General features: G+C 29.4%; 1 pseudogene; it reads left to right on the top strand.

Moving 5' to 3' along the window:
- LOC106459472 overlaps positions 1-11,795 on the top strand; it is a 24,370-nt pseudogene that overhangs the window by 2,986 nt on the left and 9,589 nt on the right.

Here is an 11,795-nt window from a genome sequence, read left to right as displayed (position 1 = left end):
AGGCTTGAACAGAGGAGAATTCTTTGCCTTTCACCTATAGAGAATCATTACAACTACTTGTACATTGAATCAGAAGTTCAGGTAAGGAAAGTACTTAAATCATAATCATACATATTATTATCATCATCATAACCCTCACTACTATTAAATAACTCGTATTATTATTATCATCATCATCATAACCCTCACTACTATTAAATAATTTGTATTATTATTATTATTATCATCATAACCCTCAATACTATTAAATAACTCTTATCATTATTTGTAAGTTAGCATAACATACTCATTATAATGTAGATATTACTAAGGCAAAGTATAATTTTTATAGCTTTCAGTCTTATTTGTGCACAGAATTATGAGCTAGAAAATGAGACCCACTTGCAACACCAACCTGTTACATCCTCTCTTTCACAAATTTCCTATAGCTTTCTGTTTTATTTATAACTAATAGAAATATAAAGTTCTAATCTGTCATACCTAAAACATGACAGCAGTACTAAATAAAGTTATGTGAATTTTAAATTTTTTTTTACATTTTCCATATGGCCTCAGTCAATGTAACTGATTTCATAACCACAAAGTATTCACAACAGTTTCCATGCTATAACTTTTAATATGGTAAGTGTATCTTCACAAAATTTGGCATACTTAAAATAAACATAAGTGTATTGTTTATTTTATCTTCAGTTTGAAAGTTTCTCTTGTGATGTTCAGATTGAGAAGCTTCGGGAATTAGAATAGAGAAAATAAAAGATAAAAGTTCTACTGAAAAGAATCTTTATTTAGGAGGTATTAGAGGTTATGCAAATGAAATTTGAAAATTTTCAGATGAAGAAAAGTATTTTTGATATTAACATAAATCACTTTGCGCTCGGAGCTGTCAACACTCTGACTCCATACATTTACAGACAAATCGTTAGTAAATAATCTGACTTTTTGTGTACAAAAGACTTGTGATGTTTACTTAAAGCATGCCAAATATTGTAAAGATACACTTACCATATTAAAAGTTATTGTTTGGAAACTGTTGTAATTAGTTTGTGGTTATGAAGTCGGTCACATTGACTGAGGCCATATAGAAAGTGTTAAAAAATTTAAATTCATAAGGAAAGTACTTAAATTATAATCGTACATATTATTATAACCCTCACTACTATTAAGTAACTTGTATTATTATATTATTATCATGACCCTCACTACATGCCAAAGTTTGTGAAGATACACTTACCATATTAAAAGTTATTGTTTTGGAAACTGTTGTAATTACTTTGTGGTTATGAAGTCGGTCACATTGACTGAGGCCATATAAAGTGTTAAAAAATTTAAATTCATATAACTTGGTTTAGTACTGCTCTCATTTTTTAGGTTGTGAAATATTTAGTATTTTGTTTCACAATATAGATCTGAAAAAATATAGAAAATTCTTCCCTTTGTTTAAATATTTTAATTCTTATATTGTTATATATCTAGAAATTTTCAAATTGATTGACATTCATTAACATATTTCTTTTTTATTCTTTAACCTGCCAATTGTAGTTACAATTTCTGGTCATAAAGATCATAGCAAAAACTGACAGATTTATCCATGATCTATGAGTCTCGTTATAATGATTTTTGTTAATCGTATTCTTGGTTAATATCAATTTTTATCTAATAAATAGTTTATTTTCAATAAAGAAATAAGGAAACTGGTTTTATGTGTGTGTGTGTGTGTTGTTTTAATACAATAAACTTAAGAATAATGTTCAACAAATAAGGATTTACATTATCAGAATACTTTACCTTTGCTTTCTGTACTCGTTAAACCTTTAAATTTACCTGATGTCTTTTAGAAGAATTTTGTAGTGTTCAAATATATAACTGAACATCAAAATAAATCATAAACTTAAGCTTTATTTTCATACTTAGATATTATTTTCAAGTGTTTTGAACTATATATTAACATCATTTGTTTACCTGTACAAGAGGCCCAGGTATCCAGTAGCTTGAGAAATCTCAGATTACTGCTTAAACCACTTTATTTACTATATATATATTGTCCAATGGGATTTAGCTGTTGGTTATGGTTATTTTCAATGCTGAGCTTCAATAGTCATTTTTTAGCCAACATGGTGTGACATCATAAAAGTGTGACAAGGAAGGGAGGGCTGTAGTAACAAAGCCACTGGCTGAGAAGACTAATCACATGGGAAAACAAGACTTGAATCATTATATTAATGGAAAGATAGTTTCCTTAGAAATGGTGTTTTTAAACCATGAAATAGTTTTTGGAGTCATTTGAAAATACTGTTGTTTAATCAAAGTATGAAGTTCAAGTTTTGTTTGAAATAATAATCAGACTTCAAAGTTAGACAAAATTCTGGCTTCTAGATTTTGTAATTTGCTTGCCAATTAAATGTAGGGGCCAACTAGAATATTCTTAGTTCTATAGTTCCAATTATTCAATAACTTGTTCCAATAATGTTAAAATGACACGATTAATATACTAATATGAAGTACTAATTAAGATGATGTTAAAATATACCGAAAAAATCTATATACGATGGAAGTTTATAAAAAAAAATTAACTAAAATAGAAAACCCGAATCAAGCAAAAGTTTCCAATGCCAACAACAACAATGAAGAGATGTAGATAACAGTTAAACTAATACATTTAATGTGCAAGCTGTAACATATTACCGGTAATACAACAACCAGTTGTACCCTTTGGTAAGCATATCAGATATACCTGCTATCTTTTCTCCAGAAGATATACACAGAGCAATCAGAAAAATAGAACCATCAGTTTTTTCCTTTATATTGAGCCAACTGTACATTTGAAACCAATGACTGGATATATATGTGTATGTGTGTATATTTGATCTGGTGTTTAAATTGGATATTAATTTTTTTTTCTGTCTGTCATTTTTTTAAAGAAATTATGAATTGATTTTGATATTGCTACATGTATGTTTTGTCCTATGTCTCGTTCCACTTTAGTCACATGACTATTTAGTGGTGGAGGCTCGTAATGTCCGTGTAGTTACTTGGAAATGGATAAGTGATATATATAATGTGTAATGATTAATTCCAAATTCTGGGTGTTTTAAAAGAAGGTAAAACAGTTGGTAAGTATTAAAAAAAAAAAAATTCTGATACTAAAAGCAATGTTAGTCTTATGCAACAGCACTGTTTACAATTGGAGTTGTTTTACACAGAGAAACTGTGTTTTATGTCTCATATCTGTCATTCCCACCCCAACAGTCACCAATAGCAAATACAGATTAATTTATAATTGTTGAGACAAAGTTTGGTCATTTGAATGCTGAACCTAAAAGAGCCAGGTACTTTTGCTTTATAAATAGTAATTCTGCATATCAAGTTTAATTAGGAACAGACTTTAATTATATTTTCTAGTTCCTAGATATTGGAGAAGACACCCTTATACCTGATGATTTCACCGAGCAAGAAATGCACACAGGAATGTGGTGGCGCCATCTTGTGGCAGGTGGCGTAGCTGGAGGAGTCTCAAGAACTAGCACAGCTCCTCTAGATAGATTGAAAGTGTTCTTACAGGTCTGCTTTTTATGAATTTTCTTAGTAATAGTAGTAATATTTCATTGATTGAGCTTACCATAATTTTTTATTTCTAAGGTGTGTGAATTTGACTAATGAAATAACTAACTAACACTACCTGGTGTAACAATAAGAACGTACCTGAAAAACATTGCATTTGTGAATACAGCATATAATTTTGATTTATTCTCTTAACGATAATTTTTACTGTGTATGAGCAAGTGTTTTAAACTTTAGCATATTTTTTAATCATGTTTTGTAAACAGTATTAAATCTAGTAATTATAATGATAGCAACCTGAACATGTATTTCTGGGATTTTTTTTATTTTCCTCTTACAGATGTGAGTTTTTTTATCAAAGGATAATAATATAGACGATAATTTAATGTATTTCAATGTGTACTACTTTTGCTTAATTCTTTTACATTTTTAAAAATTTATTGAGGTTTCTAAGTTTACCCTAAAAAATTTCAACTTTTGTATGCAACATATTTTGAAACCTTGTTTTCAGTTGTTGTTGTTGTTGTTGTTATTATTTATTATTATTATTATTTTTTAGTATATTAATATAACTATCCTTCCTGTACAATAAGAGAATTATCAGGCTTATGAATTTTTACTTCTGTTTGTTTTATTTTTATTTATTTTTTTTGCAGATCCTGCAACTAAAGTTCTTATTTTAAATTTTAAAAATATTTTACTCATTCATCCTCCTTTCAGTTATTCCTTAACAGGGTTTTGATTTTGGTGTGATTCATATTATCAGGTTGGTTATTTTTTAACATGTGTATTTGATGCTCCTGTTAATATATTTCTGTATGCAAACACACACAAATATTGTTAGAAATATCATGTATTATTTACTTAGTTTCATGAAATAAACACGTGCATTTTAAATTAAGCTAATAAATATTGTAAGGACCAACTTAATTTAAACGTATAATAAGATGTGTTGATCGGGCAGCACTTGAATTCTAAAATATTAATTTCAACTGATATATAATTTGTATTAGTTTTGAAAATTTTTAAGTTTGGTATCCCAGAGTCATTTAATAGTAGTGAGGGTTATGATGATAATAATAATATGAATTATTTAATAGTATTGAGGGTTATGATGATAATAATAATACAAATTATTTAATAGTATTGAGGGTTATGATGATAGTTAATAAATCAAATTTTAATATCATATAAGTTTTAAGTTCTTAATTTTTTTAAGGAAATATTAAAGTACTCAATTGCCCCTAGTATGAGAACTGTGATATTTGTTCTCTAGGTGTTCCCCCTTGTTTATTTACCACCCCTCTCTGAAGTGTTTTTATTTTTCTTATTTCAGTCAGTACAGGAAAAAAAAAAGAAGCAAACATGGCCCACAAGAGCTCATCTTTCATGATTTTGTCAGGCCATAAGTCTACAATTTGCCTAAAAGTAGAAGAGATATGGACAATGAAGTCCATAAATAGTAAATTTTTGTAGTTTCTGTAAAAAAATATACTTAAAAATATTAGTTTGGACATTATTTTTTATCAATGGTACTTTTATAGTGGGTGAAAGCACCTTAGTTGGCATAGTGTACAGATTTGAAATATAAATTATATAACCTTTTTGACCTGTAATATGACATCTTTTTTTGTCTACTGTAGGATGGATAAAGATGGATCTTTAACAATCACTTTTGATGAGTGGAGAAACTACCTCATGTTTAACCCATCTTCTAAACTAGAAGATATCTTTAAGTATTGGAGACATGCTACTGTAAGTTACAACTAATTGTGTATATATAATATAAAATTTGAGTTATACAAAAAATCTACAATTCTAAACAATTAGAAAATATTACTTTGGACATTATTCATTAAAAATTAATCATTTTCGTGGACACTTAATGCAGGAATTTTTTAAAAGAAATCTATTAATGTTTGCAATAGCTCTACATCATAGCCAGTATGTTTTTTTAAATATTCTTGAGGGGAGGAGGAGGGTAATTATTAAAATGATTGTGGGAGAAAATTTTTAAAAGAACATCTAATAAAATAAAAACACTTGTGTAAAATTATGGGTTAGCTTTATAGCCATTTCTCAGCTTAGCTTTTTAATACTGATGAAACTTAACTCTGTGAAGACTGGAGGAATGTTCCTAATACCTCCCGATCTTTTTGCTTTCTCACTGTGGAAGTGTTTAACCAGATTGCTTGAAATTACGTATATTAAAAAAATAATAATACTAACCATCTCACTGTGGGTAGGTCAGAGTGCATGTTCTGACCTTTTAGCTACCTTCAGAATTTAATCAAGCTACCTAATTATCAATGTATACGAATAAACATACTGTAAGCAGTTGAAATGCAAAAGTAGTTTTGTTCCATTTTTTATGTTGAACTGGGTTCATAAAGAATAGATGCAGTAAAATAATAAAAAAAACAGAATTCCACAATGAAACCATTGTCATGTGAGTGATTCTACTCTGAAAGTATGCTCTCAAATCTACGTATTTAAAGCACCATTGTCCCTCTCTGTCAGTCTGGTATCTTTATTGCAAGTTTATACACTTTAACTGAACCAGTTGTGATGTAATTGGGTAGAGGAATTGAAGTGGGCTTTCCAAAAATCAAGTGCAAAAAGATTTGGCAGAAGGATAAATGGTTAGTTTGGCAGCCATTTTAATTTTTGCTACGCACAAAAAAAACAATGCCAATTGAAAGTGACTTTAATATCATATAGCATGGACATTTTGCTGTCTTACTTATATTCAGTAGACCTTCCTGACAAATAATTGATGCTCATCCTATGCTCTTGAAGCCAACAATATAAATGCTATATGAGGCTTAGATACATTTGCTAGTATTAAATACAATGCAAGAGTAGCATTATTATTTTTATTTTTTTAACCATTTAACGAGATGTTTTTTCTTGTATTCTAGAAGTCAATCAGATATATCCTACAATAATAGATACTCCCTTTAGCTCTACTTTTTTATACCAATGGCACTACTGCATTAGATAGATAATTATTTATTTAATTAAATAATGCTCAAAAGAACATTATTCATCAATCCACATTTAAAGGGACTTGGTATTCCCCCTCCCCCAGAAAAGAAATTGCCAGATATACTAGAATGTTTAAAAACCTCCTGATACTTTCCAAGGTCTGTGAGTACTTTGGGGCTTTAAAACTCAACACAAACTACTTTTTGAAACCTAACATTGGCTCAATGTAATCTGGCATGCTAAAATTTGGGGAGAATAACGGGGCCCCTCTAGAAATTACACATGAATATAAGATGTCTTGTTTTGTCCCAAAAATTTTAGCTTCTTCCCCCCCCCCCCTCCTTCATATGTATGTATGCTGGTGTCACCACTGCACATAGGTGTTTAGTGTTATTGCTTGACATGGATTTTGCGTTAGTCAGATTTGTGTTGTGGCATCATTCTTTATCATGCTTGATCAATTTTTCTGAACTTGTCATTTTTTAGCTTCAGTATCATATCTTTTACCATTAATTCTTGTTTTTTTTCAGGTAACATTGACAAAGGTGAAATTTTAAAGGCTTTTAAAAAATTGGGAATCCGGTTGAATGACAGTGATGCCATGAAACTTCTTCAAAGGTAGGAAAAAACAACTTTAAACTGTTGAATGTCTACAAGAAAGTTAGAGAAGGAAGAAAATTACACACACACAAACACACGTGTGTCTGTCTGTGTGTAATACTGTGTAGAATAACTGTTACTATTAGAGTAAATAAAACTTATATTTTTATAATGTTACAGTTTGTGAAAACAGCAAGATGTTATGGTGAACAAGTTTTTCATAATCCAAAAAAATAGTATCTATTGTCTGTACAACTTGTTTTACAGGCCCTCTTGGAAAGACATGAACCATTCTAAATAGAATGTGGCATGAAGTTACTGATGTCATGAAAACCTTTTTTTCAATTATTAAAGAAATAAAACTCTTAATTATACTTTTTTGGCTTTTGGATGATCAAAATATAAGTGGTTCATTCACAAAAATGATCAATTAAAGACCAGTTGTGGTTATATTGTAATGTATTAAAATTAAACTATGCAAGATTGTTCTTCTAACTTGAATTTTGTGTAGTTTCCAAACTTGGTTCTCATATTAACGAATTGTCAAGGGTGTGGAGATTTTGGTAAACAAAATAATGTTACTGTTAAAAGAAAACTAAATTATTATGATATCGAAATTTGGTTGTTTAACCACAGGGGGGAAAGTTGTTAGTAGGCAGCGGTTTGTGTATCACTAATGTTTTTTTGTTTTACAATGATATTGATCTTGTAATAGTCATAATTATATTTAAATTTTTATGTTGATATTAATCCTATCATTGACCTATTTGTTTTTTTTGTAAAATGTTCATAATAGGATGGCAGTGCATTGAGGAAAACTGAAGTTTTTCATAGTATTAACTGATTTTTTTGATTGACCAATGTCTTGTTATAGAACAAGTAATTAATAAGTAGTCCTCTTCCAACCAATTAGAATGACAAAAACAAAACTGTTTTTACAAGGGAACTTCATACTGGACTCAATAGAGAAGTTGCACTGCTGACGGTATTACACACGGTGTGAGACACTACACCGTCTCTCTATAATACGACTTATAAACGGTATTGGTTAGAATGTTTAGTGTATCTATTTTTTATTATGAAAAGTATTTTCCATTATGATGATTATTTTTCATTATTAGCTTAGTATATGGATTTATTTATTATTTATATTATATATTATTATTATTATTTATATTATATATTATTATTATTATTATTTATATTATATATTATTATTATTTATATTATATATTATTATTATTTATATTATATAGAGGGCCAAACCTTTTGAGATGTTATTTTGATAATGAACAAAAATAGTAATGGTATGCAAGTGATGAAACTATGCATTCTAATCATTATAAGTAGTAAGTAAGAACAGTGTATTAAATTAGCTGGTATGATTATTAGCTTTGATCTGTGTAGGTAATTTGCATTGATCAGATGTTAATTTAAATATATAAAGCCTTTTTACATTTTATTATATATAGTTCCATCATTTTGTTCAATCAGAAAATTAATATTGTACTTTTAAACATGTAGAAAATGTGAGGGGAAAACTATCACATGTGACATATTTTGAATTTATTTTAGAGGTTAAGTGAATGGTCAAATCTAATCTTCTCTAATAACATGTACGAAGACCAGGTAGTTCTTCTTTTGCAGCCCACACTCCCCCCCACGGCTGAAAGGGTGAGCATGTTTGGTATGACGGAGATTCGAACCCGTGACCCTCAGATTGCGAGTCGAGCACCTTAACCACCCTAATAACCCTATTACAAAAATAAAACAACTTTAACTGAAAGCTAATCTTAAATTTGTGTCCTATAGCAAAAAGAAATCAGTGGTATTTATCATATCAATCTTATAGATAACCTTGTAAACTTCACTAAGATCACCTCTACCCTTGGAGATCTTAACCTGACTACATCAGGTAACCTTTCCATCCCTAGAAACATCAAGAACCCCTTTCTTAGATAAAATTAAATCTATATACTGTATTCTAAGTGAGACATAGCGAGTGATTTGTATAAAGGGATAATTATCTCTTGACTGGTAATCAATATGTTTGTAAGTACACAATAAAACTAACTTCTACTAGCAACAGAATAATGCCTTGATGGCTTGAGTGAGTTATCCAGTGTTATGCCAAAGTCCTTTTCTTTAGTCACATTATTGAGTGGATTCCCATCTATATTAAATATGGAATTCATATTATGATAACCCAAATGCATTATGTGCTTACTATAATTAAAGATTATGCTCAAATATTTTTCTAACTTACCAAGTCATATTTCAGTACTTCCTCAATACAGCTAGAAATACCAAAGAGTTAGTCGTCTACAAACCTTACAAGTATTCATAAAAACTACCACAGACCTGCAAGACATTTGCAGTCAAATTAGCATCTTCATTGAAACAGTACTTCTCTAAATACAAGATTTCTAGAATAATGCAAGTGAACTGTAACCATAGACATCGTAATGTGCAAGTCCACTTGTATGTACGCTGTACTTTATACAAAAACATAACTAATGATAGGCCTAAATTTGGTAAAGAGAAATTAACACTGTAACCTGTGTAAATTTTTTCTTTAGTAAGGATTAAACTTTATTTTACTTAATACTATTGATAAATAAACTTGTGTTTCTCTCTGACCTAATGTATATTTAAATCACCTTTTGTTAGCAGTGCTCCAGTTTTGGGCATCTTCCCACTTTCTATTGACCTACAAACAACAGAAGAAAGTAGTGCATATTTAACCTTCGATTTTCTATAAAACTTGGGAAAAGACACTGTCTGAGCCATAGAGAATGCTCAGGGTAAAAAATATTGCTAACACCATCTCTTGTTAAAACAGAAGAAAACATTTATAAGCTAAACCATCTCATAGTCTTCAATGAAAACCTTGTCATCATAATTATTTAAGGGTTCATTTCCTATTTTAATGTTTTGTGCATCTTTAAAATGCTTCAAAAAAATATTCTTACTCTTAGTTTTAGCATTATCAACCAGCTATTTCCCAGAAGCCCATTTGGTTTCTTAATTTCTATTTTAATTAACAAAATCATTATTTCTCATAGTTCTGAAATTGCTTCACCCTATCCATCTCTTTAAACTTCTCATACTTATTGTATTTACCCCTGATTTTTGTTTCTTTTATGTCTTTAGTAAGCCAGTTAGGTTTTATCTTCCCTATTAATATTTTTAAGAACATGCTTATCTTGAACTAAAAGTAACTTTTCTTTAAAAAACTGAAATCTTTTACATGTCACCTGTTAACTGAACATCTCAACTCTTTAATAATAAATCTTGTTTCATGGCCACAAAATTATCTTTCTGACGTTTATCTCATCATGCTACTTAATTCCTTTGATTGAAGCTGTCATGAACATTTTATCATGACTAGTATGTCAAATTAGCCATATAAAACCCTATTACTATTTGAATACCATGTACGTCACTTCATTTGTTTGTCGTATTGTAGTTACTTTCTTTAGGTGAGATATTGATAAATGATAATTACAAGTACTGTGTTTCTTCTGTGTTAGTAAACATGTTTGTAGTGTTAGAATGGAGGTCATATAGTGTTAGATAACAAAAGTGTTATTTTTAATTTATCTACAAAATTAGTAACAGTAAACTGTACTTTATGTGTACAAAAAGTGTGTGAAATGCTTGATGAAGTAAGTTGTTTTATTGAAAAAATTAAAACTATAACTGGTAAGTAGTAATTGTTCAATTTATCAAGTTTTTATGATTGGCTTATAAAGTTTTTTGTTAAAAATCTACTGTTTAGGGTTTTAGTTAGCAGTTGATTTAATTTAGAGGAATTGTTCATATATCGAAGTTATGGATGGCTTTTAAGCAGTAGTTTGTGTTGTGAAATAATAGTATTTGATGCAGGTATAATTATGGAATACCAGACACCATATAAGCTAATTATTTTACAAATTATATTTTTTGGTTATTTTAATTATACTTATATTTTAATAAAAAAATTGCATGAAAGGATCAAGAATTTGAATGACAAACAATTGTATAAATAAAAAACCTATAAATGATTTATATAGGAATACATTTATTAACTCGGTTTAGGTTTTCATACCATTGAAAGGTTACAAAATAGATCAGCTTGGATCAGGCCCTGGGAAAGATGAGAACTATGATTATAGATTTTGACTTTTTTTATATATATTTTTTTTATGTGTAAATGCTAGAAGCATTCTCTAAGTTGTTGTTATAATATATTCACATCATACGAGAAAACACAAAATATTATGTATTATATGACATCAGTTAGTTACAGGTTTTTTTTTAACACTAACAGAAATTCATTGAAAAGTCGGATCTAGCGAAGAGTGGCAATGTCGACCTAGCAGAGTTCATACATTATGTAATGGAGCATGAAAAACAGCTGATGGTAGTTTTCAAAAGTGTTGATGAAAACAGTGATGGTATGTAGTTTTCACGTTATCTCTTCGTTATAATGTGATGGTCAATCCCGCTATTCATTGATAAGAGAGTAGCCCAAGAGTTGGCGATGGGTGGTGATGACTAGCTGCCTTCCCTCTAGTCTTACACTGCTAAATTAGGGACTCTAGTGCAAATAGCCCTCGTGTAACTTTGCGGGAAATTCAAAAACAAACGTTTTTTAATTATTATTA

Source organism: Limulus polyphemus, unplaced genomic scaffold (assembly GCF_000517525.1).
Source record: "Limulus polyphemus unplaced genomic scaffold, Limulus_polyphemus-2.1.2 Scaffold614, whole genome shotgun sequence".
NCBI lineage: Eukaryota > Metazoa > Arthropoda > Merostomata > Xiphosura > Limulidae > Limulus > Limulus polyphemus.
Note: the sequence above shows the minus strand (reverse complement) of the source record. Positions and strands in the feature narration are given on the sequence as shown.